This window comes from Mauremys reevesii, linkage group 3 (genome assembly GCF_016161935.1).
Source record: "Mauremys reevesii isolate NIE-2019 linkage group 3, ASM1616193v1, whole genome shotgun sequence".
Taxonomy (NCBI): domain Eukaryota; kingdom Metazoa; phylum Chordata; order Testudines; family Geoemydidae; genus Mauremys; species Mauremys reevesii.
The window spans coordinates 44437957-44459427 of NC_052625.1; the positions used below are offsets into that span (position 1 = coordinate 44437957).

General features: G+C 41.9%; 1 protein-coding gene and 1 long non-coding RNA gene across 3 annotated transcripts in view; one reads left to right on the forward strand and one right to left on the reverse strand.

Moving 5' to 3' along the window:
- Nucleotides 1-21471, forward strand: part of PPP2R5A (protein phosphatase 2 regulatory subunit B'alpha) — a 96504-nt gene that overhangs the window by 929 nt on the left and 74104 nt on the right. The gene's annotated exons all lie outside the window — the stretch shown is intronic.
- LOC120400625 lies at nucleotides 17-6519 on the reverse strand. Its single transcript, XR_005595929.1, has 4 exons — nucleotides 6352-6519; nucleotides 5669-5795; nucleotides 2770-2866; nucleotides 17-237 (listed from the first exon to the last, which is right to left on the reverse strand). It is a non-coding gene; the product is annotated as an uncharacterized LOC120400625 (long non-coding RNA).

The following is a 21471-nucleotide window of genomic DNA, read 5'->3' on the forward strand; positions in this document are numbered from 1 at the left end:
CGGCCCGACACTCCCGCGCCCTGGGCTACAGGTGCTGCACTGCTGAGCTACTAACCACCTTTCCAATTCCGAGCTCGTTCTAGCCTGCCCCCTTTCTCCATCTCCGGGCTTCTCCCCGCTCCAGTCCCCAGCTCAGGCTTGCCTTCCCTCCTTTTCCTTCCTGGATCTCCAAGCCCCGAGCTCGCCTTCTGCTGGCCCCTTTAGTCCTCCTTGACCGTTCTCCTTGCGCTTTTCTCCCTGTATTGTCCAAGTAGTGACTGTCAGGAGATGTAACCCTCCCACAAATACTTTCAGACCCAGAGCTTGTCTCGCTGGGGGTCCATATTCGTCTTATGTAAACAAACGTCCAGCAGCTCTGTTACAATTTGCTGCCCGTTGAAGGATTAACCCAGCTAGTGCCTCAAGATTACTTACAACCTCTTTTCTGAGTAATTGGGATTAAATGCTTGGTTTTGACCCAGCAAGTTCGTGAAATTCCAAATCCTCCTTTCGTGACTGCGAGTTGTGCTGGGGAAAGGAAACTGACTGTTTTAAAAATCTTGGTGTGAGTGGAGTTTCTTCTTCCTGTGAGATATTTTACACTGGCAAACACTGTATTTGTGGTATAGTATTCTAATTTATCCAAGAAAATGTGTTCTAGATCTGTGTCACTTGTTTTGGCCTAATTGCTCCTTCCCACCAGTGTTAGAGGATTTTGAGTAAACCATTTCTCTTGTTTCAGTTTAATTCTTCACAAATTACCATTAAAAGCTCTTCTCCTACTGGTACAGTCTCACATAGTGCTGCCAGCATTTATAAATCTTAGTTCACCAACATTAAATTGGCCAAATTACAAAGTATTTGTTTATCTTTTGTCCTAGACCACATTTAAATGTTACAGGGAAATTAGTCTCATGAGGCTATTGCAGGACAGACTGTAGTTTCTTACCAAAATAAACCTAAATCTCCATAGTCTTGCACATATTTTAAATAGAAAATTAAAATGTGCATGGTCTTTAAAGCCACAATAATACAAAAATGTGATTAGATAGTGAATACAAATTTGTGATTAAGATAGTGGTTGACAAAATTCAAAAGAACCTTAGAGGTAAAGATGAGTTGTATTACTTTAAAGGTTATGCAGCTTATTGATAGCTTCAAAAGTGCAGACTAGTAAAGGGGGGAGGGGTAGCTCAGTGGCTTGAGCATTGGCTTGCTAAACCCAGGGTTGTGAGTTCAGTCCTTTAGGGAACTGGGGTAAAAAAAAAAAAACAACCCACTATCTGGGGATTGGTCCTGCTTTGAGCAGGGGGTTGGATTAGATGACCTCCTGAGGTCCCTTCCAACCCCTGATATTCTATGAAAAAGCTCTTGTGAAAAATCCCACCATTATCAGGATTAGACTTGCTGCAAGGTTCAGTATAACATAGTTAACTTAAAAGTTTCAGTTACTTGATTTTTTTCCCTGAATCTCCCCCAGTCAGTGTTGTATATTTTAAGAAAACACAATGAGAGAAATGTTTTTAACAGACCCACTTAGAGGAAAGTGACTGACTGTAGGGGAAACAGTGAAACAAACTATCCAAGTGCTGCTAAATGCAAATAAACAGAGTGGGGGATTTTTTTTCCACATCTGTTAAAGTCATTACAGCTCATAAGACAACAGGAGGGGGAAAAATATGTTCAAACAGTTGAGTATTTGACAGATCAGTGACTTTTTCCTATTCACTATATTATGCAATTTTTGCAAACTAGTATAATTTGCAGGCAAGATAGTAAAAAAAAAAAAAAACCTGGAAAAATTGTTTGAAACATGAACTAAGTTCCTACAGTTCATAAGTCTAAACTCCATTGTGCTTTAATAGTCAATACTTGATACATTTTGCTCAAATGGTTTCTGATTTTTATACCTCTAGTAAACTATATTGAAAACTCTCAATAGCTGATATCAGAGCCCTTGCATTAGAGATCACGTAGGGGTGGCTCTTTCAGCAGTACGGTGACTTTTTACACAAATCTTAGGCCCTCATCCTGCAAAGACTCAAGCACATGCTTAACTTCTTGCATGTGTGGTCCCATTGAAGTCTGTGGAACTACGTACAGGCTTAAAATCTCTGCTGAATTGGGGCTTTAATGCCAACTGTTCAGTCTAGTGAAGCTTTCAATTTTGTGTGTGCAGTTTTGTGTCCACAATTACTTATACTTGCAGTTTAGGTCACTTAACCATCTCAATCCCTGAAAAGTGCCAGAATTGGAGGGTTAGAAGTCTATAAAGCCTTAAACCTGTAAACTGAATCTGCATGGGCAAACACCTGCAAAGAGCTTTATGATTGGGTTTGAAAGGACCTAAATTAAGGGTGTGAAATTGTTTGTATTTTTGTGCTCCCAGTTTATGTGTGTTTCTGTGGATTAAAATTAATCTCAACTGCTTCAAAACATAATTGACCAAAATGTAGTTTCTTTTTAAAAGGACCCTGTCATTAAGCTATTTTTTCAAAACTGCAAACTATTGCTCTATGTTAAGTGCCCCAAATAACCAATCTGAGAGGCAGGTGGCACACTAGTAACGTAAAATTTGCATATCTTCCCCCCCCCCTTCTTAGGAAATCTGTCTAAACTGCAAATCACTGGCTCCTGCTCCATGTGCTTCTCCTGAAGCATACACTGTACTAGTAACAGCACACTTCTCCTTCCCTCCCCCCCAGATAGGCTTGGCCTCCAAAAACACATGGTTTCATAGAACTTTTATTCCCAATCATGTCCCCCCCCCCCCCCCAAAATTGACCTCACTCTAAGACCAGTTCCAAACAGAGTTCTGTGGTAGGTGTGATGCTAAGACTGTAGTACATCCTGGGTCATTGCATAAAGCAGAGGTCCATGGAAGGGGCTAAAAAAGAAAAATGGCATTATGTTGGTTGCCTAGGGGCATTAAGTGCACACTTCTGAAATTAGGTTAATTTTTGTTTTCCCAGACAGCTTTTGTTTTTAAAGAAAAAGTTAAAACCTGCAGTGTTAGGAGGAAGTATTAGGTAAATAAAGTGACACTTGACTACTATACTCTTCTTATACCGAATATATAGTTAACCTAGTTTAGTCACAACTACTCCATCATTTTACAGATAATGCGAACATAATAAAAATTCCAAAACAGCCTGTAAGTTTCTGCCAGACTGGTCTAGAATGCTCATACTCCTTTCCTGGCAGGAGTGATGCACCAAAAACAATCCGGCTATCATTATAAATGTCTGTTTGGGTAAAATATTTTAAAAAGGAACTAATCTAGGAAATATTGGTGGGTGACTGGAATGTGAACCTCCTAATCAAAAATTGTCTTGTACATTTCCACAAGGATATAAGTAGTACTGTTTGAAAACCTGTAAACATTTGTTATATTTACTCCTGGGGGAATTCTGCACCACTGTGCATGTGCAGAATTCATGTCTCCTGCAGATTTCTTTGCTTCCCAGCCCCCCCCCCCTTCAAAAAAAAGAGACTGGCAGGGAAGTAAAGAGAAGCTGCAAGAGCAGTCTCACAGCACTCCCTTGCAGTGCAGGTATATTGCTGGACCAGCCGGCACAGAGGTAAGTCACTGCAGGGCTAGGGATGCCCCAGCCAGTGGCTCCTACACGGATCAGGTGCTAGTCCCAGGTTGGTTGGAGGCAGGAGAGGACGGGACTTCCTCTTTCCCCTGCAAGGAGTGGCTAGAGCTGGGTCAGACACACCCCCAGAAACCTCCCCCAACTGCAGGAAGCTCAGCTTCCTCCCCTCCTTCCTGTCCCCATTGCTCCTCAGCTATGGGGGGAGGGGTCGCTGTATAGGGAGCTGCTCACCTGACCCTCCCATACCCAGTCACTCCTGCCAAGCCTCATTCCGTACACCCAGACCCCCCCTCCAAACCCAAACTCCACCCCATTGAACCTCAACCCTTACCTCCAGAGCCCCATCCCTGCACCCAGACCAACCCCACTGAGTTCCCTGCACTCAAACCTCCACCCTGACTAGCCTCACCCCCCTGCACGAACCTGAGCCCCCACATGCAGACTGACCTCCAGTTAGCTGCACTCAGATCCCCACCCCCATCAAGCCCCAGACCACCCCGGTAAGCTCCCCACACCCATCCGCTGAGCCCCAACCACTTTCACCTGGAAGCCCCTGCACCTGGAACCTCCCCAAGCAACGAGCATCCAGATCCCCTCCGTGCCTAGAACCCCCACTTGGCTGCATGCACCCAGATTGTCCCACACAGAGTCCTCTCCCCCTACACCTGGATCCTCCAACACTTGGATCCTGCCTGGTTGAGCCTGCCTGCCCCATACCTGGTGCTCCTGGAGCAGAGGGGCAGGGCCCCAGGGTGTTTCTGGGGCAGGCCCAGGCATTGTGCTGGGTCAGGGTTGGGTACAGCCTCACCACTGAGTCCATGTGTCCGGGGGAGAGAGGGGGGCTGCAGGGTGATCTCCACCTTTGTGTAACCAGTGGCCTTTGCTCCCCACTGCCATGCTGGAGCCTCTGCATTTATTTAACAAATAAAACTTGCAGAATTTTAAAATATTGTATGCATAATTTTTAGGCACAGAATGCCCTCAGGAGTAATATATATTGAGGTTAAACACATTACTATGGCTGGGCAGTACCAAAATCTGTTAATTCAGATGTGTGTCACAAGAGTGGGAGAAATCTACTCAGGTAGTAAGTAATCTGCTAGTTACCGGTATAACCAAAGACATCCTATGTGAAATAGCTGTTAACATCCAGAATGAAACCATTCATAAAAAAAGTCAAGTTCTTTCAGGTTATGATTGTGTGTGTGTGTTGGAATAAACCAATTTTTCCTCATTTTGGACAAGAGGTCAGCAAGGCCTTACTAGTGGCAGGGTATAAAAAAAAATAGAATTATGCTCTCCTTTAGTCAAATTGTCTTATGTTTTCCGTGTACATACATGATGCAGGCAGAGCCCACTTTGTGATATTACTTAATCTCAAGAGGCTAACTGTTCCTGGGTAAGGCTTTAAAAATAATTAAAACTGTGGCAGACTTAAAATTTTTTTACATTAAAGACAATCTTCCTGTTCCTTTTCACTTTGATTTTTGTGAAACTTTAGACAAATGAGGAATTTGTATTATGTACTTATTCTAAAATACAATGTTGGATAACACCAACATTCAAAACTAAGTATGATCTCTCATAGTGTTAGGGTTAAACACTTGTATTGTTAAACATGTATTTACATAATACATGTATTTAAAACACAGCAGTTTAGCAACATACAATCATTGAATTCTTAAACTTCGCTTTAGAAAGTATTATTGTAATTTTACATCAAAATCTGCTACGAGCAGTTTTGAAAGTGGTGTATTGGCTTGTGTTTATGAATTGAAGCAAGAAAACTTTTTTACTGATTTAAAAAAAATGGTGAGACATCAGAAGCAGTGAGACAAGCTTTTTTGCAAAGCAAGCAACTCATTGCTTCTTGAGAGCAAAATTTTTTAAGATTAAGTACAGGCAGTAAAGTAGATGTACATATTTCCTATACAACACTCTCCTTTGTACTGTATTTATAAAGAATAAGAATTTCCTGATGGCTTTTTGTAATCTTATCAAACTGTAAATCTAGAAAAAAAACATTTTCAAACACTGCATGATGGAAATAAAAGAATATTAAAATAGTAAAATCTAATATGTTTGTTTACTTAAATTTGTTTCCAAATGAGGCTGGCTTCTGGTGGAAAACGGATTGGCTGTTACAGTGGAAGAATTGGAAGCAGGTCACAGAATCCATCAGCTGCAAGGTTTGGGAAAGGCAATAGGATCTCTGTGCTAGGGATGATGACAGTGGGGGGGAAGAGAATCTGTAATTAGAGACTTTAATAAGATTTTTCTAGTATAAAAACTTGAACATCCAAATATGGGAACTAAAAATTAGTAAAAATAGTATTTACTCCTCAACCCTCCAGGGAGGTAGTTTGGACTTCATTGAAAACCAGATGCTACATCTCAGCTAAGCTTTAATGGCTACATTACAAAAATGAAAATATGTAGAACTTATATTAAAGTTGAACTTGTACACAACTTAAATCCATCAAGATCAGATAACCTTAAATTTATGTTTTGGATATCTGTAATCCATTGTGTTTCAGAGTAACAAATAGTTCTATTAAAAGAAATATAGCTATAAAAGTTGTGTAGTGGGGTCAGCCTCCACAGCACCCCATTGGGGCTCACCATCTGTCTCAGCATCATCAGGCAAGGCCAGGAAAACAAACTTAAAACAATAGTACTAACAGAAACATAACATAGCAGGTCTTCCATCCTACTTTTTTTTTTTAAATAGAATTCTGACCCTCCAGACTATCCTTGGAGGTCCAGCTCCTACCTGAGCCATTGACCCTCAGGGCTTTGTTCCTGGAGTCCTTCCCCAATCTGGTTCTCCATAGGCTGGATTCTTATTCAGACTACCTCAGGCTATTGGCCTGGTCTTTGGCCTTCTCCAGTGCTTGCTGTAGGAATCGCCTTCTCTTGTCATCCTCTCCCTTCAGGGCCAACCACAGGAGACAACCTCTCCAGTTGAGGTCTCCCAGCCTTTTATGGGCATCAATTGATGCTTTCCAGCTGAGTCTGATAACTTAACCAAGCCATCTGATCCACATCTAATTAGGATCAGTTGGGTATGTGTATGTGTGAGGGATAACTGATCCATCACAGGTAAGGCTGAGCCTAACTCTCCTTAAAGGGCTAGTGAGCCTGTCACAAGTTTTTGAGTTTCTTTGTAATGTTGTGTTGTCTTGTGCTTCCCCAAAGAAAGCATCCATCAAAAACACTGGCCTGGTCCACTGTAATGTCAATCTAATAAAAATGTCTGTCCATTATACATTAAGGAAATGTCTCTGTACGATAGCTCTTTCATAGGTTTGGTGAATTGTTTCCTTACCTTCCTGAGGATTCACCCTATTTCTTCTCTATTTTATATCTTTTATCATGATGGATAAGATTTCCTTTGAGGGGAGTAAACTCTTAATTGAGTGGAGGATCTGTGAGGTTTTTTTATATAAATGTTACAAATATATTTACAATACACAGATGTAGCAAAAATTGCTCTTCAGTCTAGCAAGAAATTCATAATTTTGAAAGAGAACCAAGAACAGTTCTTTAGCACTTGATGCAGAATTCTTTTTTTGGATTGGTATGGAGTGCTGTACAAAAAAACTGAGCAACTGAATTTCTTCCAAATAAACTAGTAATAGTTCCTTAATCAAGTGGAACATCTGGGCTCTAATTCTTACAAGAAGTAACCTTTCTTGTCCTTAGGCTTGGATTTTTTAGTTTTAGAATATACTTCCATCAAGTGTAATTCCTAAATATAGAGCCTAATGACAGTCTTCACATGAAGAACTTTTCTACTTAAATCTTTTGCATCTTCTATGTGCCAACTTAATATCAGATTTCTTTCCATATTCATTGCTTTATAGTTTTAGTCAGATATTGGGTTTACAGGTGCTAGGTTTAAAGTAATTTAGGTGTCCAATCAAGAAAGCTAATTGTAATATTTATTCAAGGCATGCTGCATTTATCTGATCAAAAGAACGTTACATCTGGGAAGGATATGTGGAACTCTCTAATAAATTTTAAGTGAATTCTGTGCTTTTGAACTGTGCCACATTAACAGCTCTTGTGGATAAACAAAAATGGTCTCCCAACAGGTATAGGATGCACAGCAACTTTTCAAGATTCCTCACCAATATTCTTCTAACCTGGACTTGAAAGGGCCTAATGGCCATTGGGGGATGATGTAGCTCCTCTTTCATGCCCATGTAATCTTGACACGGTTATCTTGACTGGGAGATAATGATAAGGTTGCAGGCCTGATGGCAGGAAGTGAATTTTGAAAAGGGACTTGGAGAAGAGGGTGGGGCCATTGCTTTATTGGGACAATAAATATTAAATAATGCCAATTTTCTGTGTGGGGGTGTGGGAAAAGCTGCTAGGAATTGGACTGAACCCAGCAGCTTATTTTTCATAGGCAAATTAATGATATTGGTCACTGATTGTGTATTTGGGCTATTGCTTTCCCTTCAGTTTTGCTGCTTTCATGTTCATGGAAGTTTATATGTCTTAAGGATATTGCTAGTGGAATACCTCTTGACTTACTATATGCAGATCAAGCAGGACTGTCTATGGTAGAGTTTGTGTAACTCTTCCTTTTACAAGGTTCTAGTTTTCAGTTGCTTATAACTTTGCTATAACTGTTTCGACTGAAGTTTTCCATGCCAAGTATGGAAAACTTTTTGAACCATGCCTCCGGTTAAATTTTTAAGGCCTTTTCTGCACTACACAATTTTGTTAAGTCCGCGTTTGTCAACAAAATAGTGGAGGTGTACACACTGACATGCTCCTCCCACCAGCACCGATGTAACTCCCCTGCTATGCCAACATCATAAAACCACCTTAGCAAGAGGTGTAGGGCTTGTGTTGGTGTAGTTAGGGTGATGCAGTGTAGACACTGAGTTCCTTACATTGGCTGCTGCTGTTATCAATTTCAGGTGTCTGCTGGAGCTGTGAAATTGACAAGAAAGCTGGCTCCTGTCTGCTGCCCAGTCTCTGCTCCAAGCCAGGCTGCTGCCTGGGCTCCCCATTGGGAGTCTGCTGTGCATACCCCTCCCCGCCCATTCTCAGCTGGGAGGGCAGAGGTGAGAAACCAGGGAGGCAGTTGGGTTCCCAGTGGGGAGCTGTGTGGAGCTGAGAGGGTTGTCTCTCAATTCCCCCTGCTTCTCTTCTTGAGTTGGTGGAAGTATTCCTGGTGAGGACACGCGCCACTGACAGAAGGATGGTAGTGTGGACATCAGCTACTGTAGTAATTAATGTGGTGGCTGTAAGTCGACCTAACATAGGTCAACTTATCTTTGTAGTGTAGACATAGCCTAAGTTTCAACAGAAACAGTTCAGCTGTTTCTAGGAATGAGGTATAGTTAGAGTCATAGAGTTTAAGGCTAGAAGGATCTACCAGACACTCTAGTCTGACCTCTTGTATATTAGGCCACTAACACCATCCAGCCACCAAGCCCACTTGGAACTATCTTGGAGGAAACTAAACTGTTACGTGCCACAGGTAGAGAATAGAAAGGACTATGGTGCGCCAATGCCCAAGGCCTCTGCGATGACAGGGAATTGATTATTTGAGATATACCCAGATTCTAACAAGTGACCTGCTTCCACACTGCAGAGGAAGGCAACCCCTCCTCCACCCTTTCCCAAGGTCCCTGCCAGTCTGGCCTGGGAGAAGATTCCATTCCAGGCCTCACATATGGCAGTTAGTTAGACCCTGAGCATGTGAGCAAGAGCCAGCCAAGCACCTGAGAGAATTCTCACTACCACCTCAGAGCACCGTTCCACCCCGTCCAGTGTCTCATCTCTGGCCATGGCCATCTCCAATCCTTCAAAGGAAGGAGACCAAAAAAACCCCCAACCCAAAATACATTATGGGTGAAAAATTCCCTTCCTGATACCTACAAGTGGCTGGCTGAAGTCCTCAATCGTGAGATTTTTAGGACATAAGACATGAACCAGAGGAGACTCCCTATCCCCTCCTGGGGTGCTGAGCCCTGTGCCCCACCACCTTAGGCAACCCTGTCATACAATCTGACTACAATTACCTTTAGAGCTTGACAAATTTAAGGTTTATCCCACAGATCCTATTGGGAGGCTGTTCCAGAGCCTTACTCTCTTGTTAGAAACCTTCTGATTTCCAGCCTAAATTTATTCATGGCCAGTTCATACCCATTTGTTTTTGTGCCAGCAAAAAAGCTCTTCTTCCTCCATGGTATTTACTCCCAGATAGATTTATAGAGTGCAATCAGATCTCCTCTCACTCCATTTTGCTAGGCTAAACAAACCAACCTCTTTAGTCTCCTCTCATAAGACAGGTGCTCCATTCCCCTGATTGTCCTTTGAGCCCTTCTCTGCACCTGTTCCAGTTGAAATTAATCATTTTTGAACATGGATGGCCAGAATTGTACACAATATTCCAAATGAGGTCTTACTAGTTCTGTGTGCAATGGTATTAATACTTCTCTATTGCTGCTGGAAATACCACTTCTGATATATCCTAAGATTAGTTTTTCACAGTTGCATCACATAGGTGGCTCATGGGATGGCAATGATTGGCCCATACACCCAGGTCTCTTTCTTCCTCTGTTCCATTGATGAACCCTCTGCTTATGGCAGAAACTCTTATTAGTCCCATTTCTATTACTCCGGTCTTCCAGTTCTTCCTATATGATATTTTGATCCTCCACTGTATTGATAATGACTCCAATACATTTAAAAAAAAAAGTATCGGAAAACTTAAAACTGTTTTTGTTGTGAAGCTCTAGCACCACTGTACTTTGGGGGCAGGGGATTTGATGAAAATCAATCCAAATTTGGCCAGATCATACAACTCTGCTATGTAGAAGCTTCTTGGACACTAGCAACAAAATTATCCAAAGATTCCATCTGTACTGAGCATGTGTCATTCCCCCCTCAGGGGTGCTGCAGTTGCTTCTGTCAACTTCTGACAGGTCAGGCATGGAACAGAGAGCTCTTATTGCTAATTGCTGCTGGAGCTCAGGAATAGGAGGAAATGGCTTGACTTAAATGCTAGAGGAGAGTGTGTTTGGGAATCAGGCATGTTGGGATGATAGCAGCAGAGGGAGACAGGCATGGGGAAGAGAAGGACAGAAGGGTCTTACCGCTACTAGCCCATACTCCCCTCAAGAACCTGAAATAAGACCAAGGATTGAGAGTTTCAGCATTTCTCTGCTGTCAGAAGATAGCAGTTAAACCTTCTGGCAAAGTGTTTCTCATCTCCCTCTTTGTTAGACTCTGCATAGTTTTCCATTATGAGTCTGATTTTGAACTTCCCATGACTTTTAATAAAGCTCAACCAATCTGTCTGAAATTTCACAGGCATTTTTCTTATGCCGCTGTACAATTTTTCTGTAAATCTTTAAAAACAAATCAAACAAGGTGTTTGGAGATACAAGGCTTCATAAAATGAATGGATTTTACTTGGCATTGTTCTAACTTTGTTTCATCATAACTTAGAAACCTCATGGTTTCAGAGCACCAGATTTGGTTTCATCTGTTTGTTTTAGTGAGAACTGGTGCAGTGTGTTTGTGAGTGAAGAAGAGTGGAGAAAGGAGGAAGGTTGATGGAAAGTTAGATCCAACATGCTAGATCCTAGTCAGCTAAATATTATGTCACTACTAGCCAGAGGTCACTATCAAATAAAACAAGGGACATGAGGGCCAATACCAGTGATGACCAGGGCAGTAGCGTGGTGAGAATTGTAGGGGACCCTTCTATCTGCTAAAAAGTGGGGCATAATGCTGTTATGAATGCTGGAAGTGGAGGGAACAGAGGGTTAAGAGTTGAATTATTCTGTCTATTGGCTTCTAGCAAGAAAGGGTCTTCACTCTTCAGCCTCTGTCTTGAGTCCCCTTGCCTCACATTGAATAAAAATGCACATTTTGCTTTGTTGCTGAAAGGGAAATCTGTACCAAGCATAAGTACTAGAGCTGACTGCAGATTTCAGAAGACAGCACTGCATCAGTTAATATTTGGAAGGTTTTTTAATTAATGTATTTTCTGAAGAACTTAAAATTACATTTGAGCTATTCCTTCAGTTACTGGTAAAAGTTTTATATTGGTCATAGGTGAGTGTTGAACGTTGACTAAAAAAAAATTCCTCATGAGTAGTGGGCCCTGATGAGGCATTTATAAACTTCCTGATGGGAAGAGCAGTAGAACAGAAAATTATGGGTATGCTTAGGAGAAGTGTGTGTGTATACACATGTGAGAGAAAAGGGGAGGGATGGAGGAGGCAGTTGGGTGGGTCCAGAGGAGAATAGGTGTTGCATTGGATGGGAAAGCTGGTCTGAAGAGGAAAGTAATGCCACAGCAGTTAGTCTAAGAAGGAAGAGGGATCAATTTTGCCCTTACCCCTAACAGCTCACAGAACAACTGAAAACCAGGGGATATGCCTATCTTCAAACAGTTTCACATTATTACATAAGTGACTGAAAATTGAGATGTGATCTAACCGGGCTACTTTATTCTTGCTGTTAATATACCGCATTGCTACATTTAAACTGAAGTGCATCTTTCATGACAACTACTCCTGCCTTCTTTAAAGCTTTATTGGGGAAGGGAGGGAGGCTTTTAAATCTCTTTACTAGAATTTATTATGTTCAGGATAGCTGTTAGTTCCCCAAAAGTATATGAGGTTTCAAATAAAAAAGCCTTCTGCTTATGTAAGATTTGGTATAGGCACATCTCTACTGTATTTGGAGTTAAAAAACTCAGAAAGGTTGGATCAAAAATTAGGTTGCTTATGTGTGAGAAACACAGTGGTGGGGAATTGCTTTTATGAATGTATAAAACCAAAGCTGTAACATACTTCAGGGTTGCTTGAGTCCACAGGGCAAACCACAAATAAAATAGACTTAAGACGTCCTTGTCAGAACATCCCTTACCAAAATGTCTCCATGTCCGCATTTTCATGTGGACTTCAGGGAAAGGCCACTGGAGAGAATGAAGAGAGAGGGCAAAGTTCAGGTTGTTTTTGTAACTTAAACTGGGTATTTCTGTACTCTTAAATTTTTTTGTTACTGTAGCTTTGAACTTACAGCCTTTCAAGTGTGTTTTTTGAGACTGCATTATTCTCTAGGGGTTTTCCCTTTAATAACGGGATAGTTGAGATGGAGTTAAGGTTGTCAATAGCTAAACTTTGTGCTTTGAATCACTTACATAATTTGAAAAACTAAAGGTTCCAGGTTTCTATAGTATAAAGGAATGAACCAATAATGAGGCACCTTAAAATAATAAAAATATGGAATATGGTGTTACTGGCTGGGAGGGTGGGGGGACGGGAAATGCCTTTTCTGCTTTCTATGATGTGTACAAGCTGCCTTGAAGATTGTTGTTCAAAGATTTTTTTTTTCTGCCTGTTTTGTACTTTAGGGTTTGACTGACCTAAAACCTCTTGATGACAGAAGAACTAGATATCACAAAAATCAAAAGTGAAAGCTGAGCAATTGAAATAGAGAAGGAATTTTTAGTCAATTTCAGCTTTTTATAAATGCTGATTTAGGGATGGCTTTTTCAAAGATTCACCACCATGCTCTCAGTTAATATATGAGGGTCTACAATAAAGTTAATATATGAGGGTGTACAGAGACATCCAGCAGGTCCCCTAACAAAAGGTGGGAGGATCAGATTTGATGATCATAGAATTCAAGATCAGAAGGGACCATTATGATCATCTAGTCTGACCTCCTGCAAGATGCAGGCCACATAAGCCGATCCACCCACTCCTGAACTAATTCTCTCCCTCGACTCTGCTGTTGAATGCTCCAAATCGTGATTTAAAGACTTCAAGTAGCAGATAATCCACCAGCAAGCGACCCCTGCCCCATGCTTGGGAGGAAGGCGAAAAACCTCCAGGGCCACTGCCAATCTACCCTGGAGGAAAATTCCTTCCCGACCCCAAATATGGCGATCAGCTGAACCCCGAGCATGCGGGCAAGACTCTCCAGCCAGACCCTCTGGAAAAGGCTAACAATATCCCAACATTGACCCTTTGTACTGATTACCAGTGTGGCACGTTATTGACCTATTGACTAAACCCGTTATCCTATCATACCATCCCCTCCATAAACTTATCCAGCTTAATCTTAAAGTCATGGAGGTCCTTCGCCCCCACTGTTTCCCTCGGTAGGCTGTTCCAGAATTGCACTCCCCTGATGGTTAGAAACCTTCGTCTAATTTCAAGCCTAAATTTCCTGACAATTTATATCCGTTTGTCCTCGTGTCCACATTATCACTGAGCTGAAATAATTCCTCTCCTTCCCTGGTATTTATCCCTCTGATATATTTAAAGAGTGCAATCATATCTCATCTTATCCTTCTTTTGGTTAAGGAAAACAAACCGAGCTCCTCAAGTCTCCTTTCATACGACAGGCCTTCCATTCCTCGGATCATTCTAGTGGCCCTTCTTTGTACTCGTTCCAGTTTGAAATATTGAAATATGATAATATTTAAGGTAAAAAATAAGGGAAAATAACTTTAAGAAGAAAAAAATTTCTAAGATGTCATCTTTATGTGACATCATAATGATCACAGGCCCAATTAAAAAAAAAAAAATCCTTTGCAAGCCACCCTTACAAATTTGAATCTTATTTAAGTGCAGTATCCATCGCTACTGAACTCTGAAGAACCATTGTGAATGTAGGGAGGGGAAGGGTGGACTTCAGTGCTGATGAAAACTAGTTCAAACATAATCTCTTGTAGGACTGGATGCTTAATTTCAGCCCCATTTGTAATGAGGTCCTGCACTGATTTAAAAAGATTGTGCATATTTATCTGCTAAAGTATCCCTCATTAATGACCAGGGATGCAAACTTGTCCCCATTGAAATCAGAGCGAGTTTTGTCACCGGAAGCTAGATTGATACCTGAGGTGAAATTCTAATTATCTCAAAATTCTTGTAGTCTATAACTAATTATTCTCTCTTTTTTTGTCTTGGAAATATTTTGAAAATAATTATATTTGGCTATTTTCTAAAATTGATCCAAAAAGTCTATTTTCTCCATATTAAGATTCATATGTAGCGGGGGGGAAGGAGGGGAGAAGGACAGTTTTGCAAAACAGCTCAGGAAAACTGGATCTTTCCTCTATTAGCAAAATGTTTCTGCTAGATTAGACCACATGCTTCCTCTTCCAAGTATGTTGATTTTTTTAAGTACATCTGCTAACTTAAATAGAATCCTAGAAATATAGGCCCTGGAAGGGACCTCGAAGTCACCAAGTTCAACCCTTACGCTTAGGCAGGACCAGGTAAATCTAGACAATCTCTGGCAGGTGTTTGTCCAACTTGTTCTTAAGTACCTCCAGTTATGGGGATTCCCCAACTTCCTTTGGAAGCATATTCCAGAGCTTAATTACTCTTATACAATAGTTAATTTTTTCTACTATTTAACCTAAATCTCCTTTGCTGTAGATTAAGCCCATTACTTCTTGTCCTACTTTCACTAGACACGGAGAACAATAGATCACCGTCCTCTTTATAACAGCCTTTAACATATTCAAAGACTGTCGTCAGATCCCACCCTCAGTTTTCTTTTCTGAAGACAAAACGTGCCCAGTTTTTTTTAACTTTTCTTCATAGGTCAGGTTTTCTAAACCCTTTATTTTTCTTGCTCTCCTCTGTTCTCTTTCCAATCTTTCTTAGGGCTTATCTGCACTTAAATTTTGTAGCATTTTAACTTGCTGGCTCAGGGGTGTGAAAAATCACCCCCTGAGCAAAGCAAGTGTGAGCGCTTTAAAGTGCTAGTGTAAACAGGCTCCGAGCAGCGCTTGAAGCTAATCCTCTCTTGGAGGTGGATTACCAGAAGCACTGGGAGAGCTCTATCCCAGTGCTCGTGCGCGACCACACTCGTACTTCAAAGCGCTGCTGTGGGAGCATTCTCGTGGCAGCGCTTCGAAGTTTCCAGTGTAGCCATGCCCTTAAAGTGTGGCGCTCAGACCTGTACATAGTACTGCAGCTGAGGCCTCACCAGTGCCAAGTATAGTACTTCGCACTTGTCTTTATTGAATTTTATCTGGTTGAATTCAGATCAATTCTCCAATTTGTTAAGGTCTTTGGAATTTTAATCATGTCCTCCAAATTGGTTGCAGCTTCTTCCAGTTTGATGTCCTCTGTGTATTCTGTAAAAATACTCTCCACTCCATTATACAAGGCATTAATGAAAATATTGAATAGTACCGGACTCAAGACTGATCCCTGTGTGATCTCAATAGATATGTCTTCAGAGTATAACAGCAAACCATTGGTAATGACACCTGGAGTATGGTCTTTCAACCAGTTGTGCACCCACCTTATAGTAATTTTATTTAGACCACATTTGCTTATGAGAATGTCATGTGGGACTGTCAGTATCCTTACTAAATCAAGATATAGCTATTGCTTCCCCGCATCCACTAAGCCAGTAACCCTTTCAAAGAAGGTAGTTAGATTGGTTTGGCATAATTTGTTCTTGACAAATCCATGCTGGCTATTCCTTATAACCATGTTATCCTCTGAATGCTTACAAATTGATTGTTTAATAATTTGGTCCAGATTGTAATTCCACTTTATTCCCATTTTTAAAGACAGGTACTATGTTTGTCCTTTTCTTCTGGGACCATACCCATTCTCCATGAGTTCTCAAAGATAATGGCTAACAATTCTGAGATTGCTTCAGCTAGCTCCTTAAGTACCCTAGGATGAATTTCATCATGCCTTGCTGTCTTGATTACACCTAATTTATCTAAATATTCTTTAACCTGTTCTTTCTCTATTTTGGCTTGCTTTCATTCTCCCTTGTTAATATTAATTGTGTTAATTATCTGGTCACCATTCATTATTTTAGTGAAGATTGGAACAAAATAGACATAAAATACTCTAGGGGCAAGAGAAAGTTGAAGTGTAGGTCCTCTACTCAGCTGGGCAGGACTGCTAATTGATAATATCAAGAAGGCTGAGATGTTGTTGCCTTTTATGTCCCTTGCTCAGTGTAACTCATTCTGTGCCTTAGCCTTTTAGATTTTGTCCTTATATTCTTGGGCTGTTCATTTGTATGCCTCCTTAGCAATTCGTTCATGTTTCCATTTTTTGTAGGATTCCTTTTATATTTCCAGGTCAGTAAAGAGGTCCTGATGGGACCATCTTGACCTGTTGCTCTTCTTCCAGCCTTTCCTTTGCATCAGGATAGTTTGCAGCTCTGCCATTAATATTGTCTCCTTGACAAACTGCCAGCTCTCCTGAACTCCTCTTTCCCCTTATATTTTCTTCCCAGAGAACCTTACCTACCAGTTGTCTGAGTTTAAAATCTGAAGTCCATTGTCCTTATACTGCTGCTCTGACTCCTTCCTTTCCTTAGAATCATGAAATCTGTCCTTTCATGATTACTTTCACCCAGATTGTCTTCCACCTTCAGATTTGCTACCACTTCCTTGCTGCTGTTCGGAATGAAATCTGAAATGGCAGTCTCCCATGTTATTTTCTCAATTTCTGAAACAAAAAGTTGTCCCCAATACATTCCAAGAACTTATGGGAAATTTTGTGTTTTGCCATATTACTTTTCCAGCAGATATCTGGGTAGTTTAACTCCCCCATTACTACCAGGTCTTGAGGTTTAGATATTCTAGAAATGCATCATCCACCTCCTTATCCTGATTTGATGGTCTATAGTAGACCCCTACCATAACATCACCCCTATTTTTTTTTTTTACCCCTTTTATCTTTACTTAGAGACTTTCAACTGGTCTGCCTCTCACCTTCTGAATCTCAGAAGAAGTGTGTATATTGATGATGTATAATGCAACAGCATCTCTTTTTATCCTGCCTGTCCTTCCTGAACAAGGTATACCTCTCTATACCTATATTCCGGACATGAGACTTATCTCACTAAGTCTCTGTGATGCCAATTAAGTCATAATTTAGTTTATGTACTTGCATTTATGTATAGACGTAGAATCATAGAAATTTAGCACAGGAAGGGACCTTGATTGGTCGTCCAGTCCCCTGCACTGAGGCAGGACAATGTCTAAGATGTTGAGCCGAGTTCTCCACGGATTTCCCTCTTGTTGCTCCTATGACTCTATTGTAATTTTCCACGTCCCTCCCCTCCCAACATCTAGCCCTCTTTACTTACCTGTGAGGTTTTGTCACCTGCCCCCTTTGAACCTAGTTTAAAGCCTTCCTCACTAGGTTGGCGAGTTGGTGTAGGAAGATGCTCTTCCCTTTCTTGGTCAGGTGAACCCAGTCTCTTCCCAGTAGATCACCTTCTTGGAACATCATCTTGTGGTTGAGGAAACCAAAGCTTTCCCATTGACACTATCTGCACAACCATGCATTCATCTGCAGGATGTGCATGTCTCTGCCTTAGCCCTTACCCTCACCTGGGAGGATGGATGAGAACACAACCTGGACCTCTGATTCCTTCACTCTTGCTCTCAGAGCCTTGAAATCACCGCTGATCTGCCCAGGGTCATACCTGGCAGTATGACTAGTGCCCACATGGATGAGCAGCATAGAGTAGCAGTCAGGGGAACGGATGAACCTCTGCAGCCTTTCTGTAATGTCTTGAACATGGGCTCCAGGTAGACAGCATACCTCCCAGGACATCATATCAGATTGGCAGATGGATGCCGCTATTCCACCTCAGAAGGGGTCTCCAACCACCAACACGCTACTCTGCCTCCTCTTGGATATGGTGGCTGTGAGCCTCCCAGCCTTGGGGGTAGATGGCGCCTCCTCAGCCGTTGAGGTCTTCTCTTTTCCTCCTGTTGCCAGTACAGCATACCAGTTCTTCACCTTGATGGATGGGGGACCTGGGTAGGGGGTGGAGCATTGTCTACTGCTCGAGGTGGCCAGCAGCCAGTCTCCTCCCTATAGAGCAGCCGATTCCCCTTCCTCCTCTAGTGCTGCTATAGTTATCGCTATTTAGCTAATATCCTGTCGATGAAGTCCTCATACTCCTGGAGGCTACACAGACAAGCCACCTTCTGCAGCTCTCTTACCTGCTCCTGTTGGTGGAGTCCGTCAGGAAACCTCTCTCAATTGGGGTGATTTCCCCCGCCTGGCTTTCTTCAGTGGGGACATGCAGGCCACATTCACAGGAAGTCAAGACCAGAGCATGGGTGAAGCCTCCAGGGTCAGCCTGCCTGTCTGGCAGGGAGGGGGCTCTCAGGTGCAGGCAGAAGAAGAGCTAGCAGTGATGTTAGTGACATGCTGTCTTCCTCACATTGCAGAATTATCCTTGTAGAGTACCTGTGAGTTAAAGATTTGTGTGGTATTTTTTCCTATCTTCCTGTACTACTGTGAGCTGTCTCTGTTGCTACTCCTCCCTTGCAAAAGAAAAGGTTCTTTTTGCCTTGTGAAAAAAAGAGTATAGGAGCATTTCTTCACTTTGTTTCTATAGTATTGGAAAATTAAAAAAAACAACTAAGTAATTGTGACCTTGACTTGTATTTTCCAGTGTTTCATTTTGCTCCTGCATTTTACTTAAAAGGTTAATTATATTCTTAGACTGTGGGGACAATTATTGTTTATATTGGCTTTCAGAAGCAACTTTTAACTTGGAAAGGTCCGTTTATGGCATGTTTCATTGGCAACACGAGTATCCTTATGAAATGTGCTATGATTTCAGTTAAACTGGAGTTTTACAGTTCACTTCTTAATGGAGACAATGTACTCAGATGGTGTAAAGAGTTCCCTCTTTCAAGCTTAAATGGTGCAAAGGAGGAAGCAATTTATTTAGGCCATGATTCAGCAAAATATTTATGCATGTACCTTTGCATGAAGTACATGGATTTATGCATGTGCTTGAAATTAAGCCTGTACTTAAGTACTTTGCTAAATAGGGATGGACGTAATCACATGATAAAGGGATTTCTGAATCCAACCCTTTAGGGTGTCAGACACCCAGTCCTTGGTGTCATTTTTGTTTTCTTAGGCCTTTTAGGCTTTCTCTTCACTGCTAAAAGTGCAACTTTTACATTATGGTAATTTAGGATTGGTCTAAACTGAAAATTTTTACCAGCCTAGCTATGTTGGCTAGAAGTATGGGGGGGGGAAATCACCTCTCCTAGTCAATATAGCTCTGCCAGCAATACCTTGGTGTAGACCCAAGTAAAGTGACTGAATAGTGCTTTTGTTAGGATAGCTAATGTTGTTCAGGATGGTGCTGTAGCTATGTTGGTCTTCCTTGTGCTTAGTTTCTCTAACCACATAGAATAAAACTTTAAGAATGTTGTGAAACAACCTATACTCTCTTCCTACCCTATCAACTTCTCCACACTCAAAAATTCTGTAGCATGAATACTGTCACCATTTGACTATAACAAAGTGTATTGGGAACAGAGAGCTGGCTGGTGAGGAGGGCCCTCTATAAACCACATAGCATCCTTTACTAGTCCTCAGTTCTCTGCAAACCCACATAACTTAACACTATCTCCTACCAAAAACCCCTTTATAATGGCATAATTAAAGCTACAAAAAGTATAGACAAGGCCTTAAATACAGTTAAGCCCACTGTCTAAAATGACTCCTGAAATTCCATTTGGTGACTACCATGGTGTCCTCTCATAGGAACCCAGGATAAATATGCCTGCCCCTCTGCCAAATGGGAATTTATTGTGCATAAAGGCCTTGTCATGGAGCAGGTAGCATGCTGACTTGGCAGAACTAGCTTCACAAGAGCCTCTTACTTACAGTGATTGCAGTTTTAAAAAAATTCTAACAATTGGGAAAGTGTTTTTTTTAAATGATTTTTTTTAATGTGTGTATAGGAAATATATAAAGGAAAATATTCCCACTGGTGTTAGTGGCATCACTGTATAAGATTGATGGCAACACTGAAGAATTCAATGTGACATGGGGAAGAATTTCTCTTAAGAGCACATGTGTGAGAGGTATATTAGATCTCTAGAGAGGTGGTGAGGACAGATAATGGTCATTTCAAACTGTCAAGTGCTGGGTTCTTCTTCAAGTGGTGGCTCATATCGATTCCAGTTAGGTGTGCGCTCGCTGTGTGCATGGCCGTCGAAAAGTCTTTCCCCTAGCAGCATCCATTGGGTCGGCTGTGGAGCCCCGTGGAGTGGCGTCTGCATGACGTTCAATATATGACCCTGCTGACCCAGCGCCCCCTCGGTTCTTTCTTACTGCCCGTGGCAGTCATTGGAACTGTGGCATCTTGCTCTGCAAGTTCTCAATATTTCCCTAGCTTTGGTAGATAGTTATTGTTTGTTTTTGTTGTAGTTAGTGGCAGTTGGGTTGGGGGTTATCCTCCACCCTGACTATTTTTCTTCGGGGCTTCATGTCCAAGTCCCCTGGCTTCAAGCCCTGGAAGTCCTGCTCCAAGCTCATGCCATCAGGTGACCCCCCCATGACTCTTGTCTGGGGAAGGCTCACCAAGCCAAGAAGTGCAGGAACTGCAAGGGATTTCATCCTTGGACTAAAAAGGAATCATAGAATATTAGGGTTGGAAGGGACCTCAGGAGGTTATCTAGTCCAACCCCCTGCTCAAAGCAGGGCCAATCCTCAGACAGATTTTTACCCCACTTCCCTAAATGGCCCCCTCAAGGATTGAACTCTCAACCCTGGGTTTAGCAGGCCAGTGCTCAAACCACTGAGCTATCCCTCTGCCTCCTCTTTTGCCTGAAGCAGCTCCTTATGGAGGTGGCACTTAGTCCCTAGCCTCCTTTAGCATGGCAGGACCTGGCACCAAGTTCTTCGGTGTGCAGTGTCCTGGTGGCAGTAGTGGAGGCGGCAGCAACCCAGTGGAAGCACTTCAAGTCCCAACAGCTGCAGCAGCGCTCCTACCCTCCTTGGCCAAGACAGGACTTTTACAGGCGGTGGGTGTGGAATTCCAGGAGGAAGCCCTCCAGCCCCCTGTTTTGGCAAAGCCAGGGCCC